The sequence below is a fragment of the Sceloporus occidentalis genome, unplaced genomic scaffold (genome assembly GCF_023333645.1).
Source record: "Sceloporus occidentalis isolate IW3139 unplaced genomic scaffold, rSceOcc1.0.p SCAF_321, whole genome shotgun sequence".
Classification (NCBI taxonomy): domain Eukaryota; kingdom Metazoa; phylum Chordata; class Lepidosauria; order Squamata; family Phrynosomatidae; genus Sceloporus; species Sceloporus occidentalis.
In genome coordinates, this window is record NW_028317301.1 from 175,464 (window position 1) to 177,500 (window position 2,037).

The window sequence follows — 2,037 nt, forward strand, 5'->3', positions numbered from 1 at the left end:
ACATATATATATATATACATATAATAATATATATATACACATATATATATATATATATCTATATGTGTATATGTATACATGTATATATCTATATAATATATATCTATATGTATATATCTATATAATATATATATCTATATGTATATATCTATATAATATATATCTATATGTATATATCTATATGTATATAATATATGTATATATGTATATGTATATATGTATATATCTATATATGTATATGTATATATGTATGTGTATATATGTATGTGTATATGTATATATCTATATGTATATATGTATATAATATATGTATATATGTATATAATATATGTATATATCTATATGTATATATGTATCTATCTATATGTATCTATCTATATATATATAGTATATAGATTATATAGATATATGCATATTGGTTGGTTTCATTTTATGCGCATATTTTATGCGCATACTAATCGATTTCATTTTATGCGCATATTTTATGCACATATTGATTGGTTTCATTTTATATGAAACCATATTGATTGGTTTCATTCCATGCGCATATTTTATGCGCATACTAATTGGTTTCATTTTATGCGCATATTTTATGCGCATACTAATTGGTTTCATTTTATGCTCATATTTTATGCGCATACTAATTGCTTTCATTTTATGCGCACATTTTATGTGCATATTTTATATATTATGTATGTATACATCTATATAACATATATATCTATATAACATATCTATATGTATATATCTATATAATATATATCTATATGGATATATGTATAATATATGTCTATATCCATATGGTTATATCTATATGTATATATCTATATGTATATATCTATATAGTATATATCTATATAGTATATATCTATAATATATAATATATATCTATATGTCTATATGTATATAATATATGTCTATATGTATATATGTATATATCTATATAATACATGTCTATATAATATATATATATATATAATATATGTATATATGTATATATGTATAATATATGTCTATATGTATATAATATATGTATATATGTATATATCTATATGTATATATGTATATATCTATATATATATCTATATGTATATATCTATATGTATATATCTATATATATCTATATAATATATATCTATCTATATATATATATAATATATATCTATATGTATATATCTATATGTGTATATGTATATATCCATATGTACATATGTATATGTATATATCTATATAATATATATCTATATGTATATATCTATATCTATATGTATATATCTATATGTATATGTGTATATGTATACATCTATATGTGTATATGTATACATGTATATATCTATATAATATATATCTATATGTATATATCTATATAATATATATCTATATGTATATAATATATGTATATATCTATATATGTATATGTATATATGTATGTGTATATGTATATATGTATATAATATATATGTATATATCTATATGTATATATGTATCTATCTATATGTATCTATCTATATATAGATAGTATATAGATTATATAGATATATGCATATTGATTGGTTTCATTTTATGCGTATATTTTATGTGCATACTGATTGGTTTCATTGTATGTGCATATTTTATGCGCATATTGATTGGTTTCATTGTATGCGCATATTTTATGCGCATACTAATTGGTTTCAGCATATTTTATGCGCATATTGATTGGTTTCATTTAATGCACATATTGTATGTGCATACTAATTGGTTTCATTTTCACAAGCACAAGGGATTCTGGGTAGGCACATGCAAATAAGGTTAACAATAATTTGCATGTGCCTACCCAGAATCCCTTGTGCTTGTGAAAGCACCATGAGATTTCTGAGGGAAAAGCAAGCCTTCTGTCTTGTCTGGTGTCTGTAGATGAGTGTTTAATAATACTTCTACTACCCCTTAAATTTAAGTGGAAGGGTTTCCATCACCTTTTACCCACCATAACTTATGTAATGGTATTTCTTAGCTACGCCAAGCCTCAACTATTAAGCCACTATCACAACCTCATGC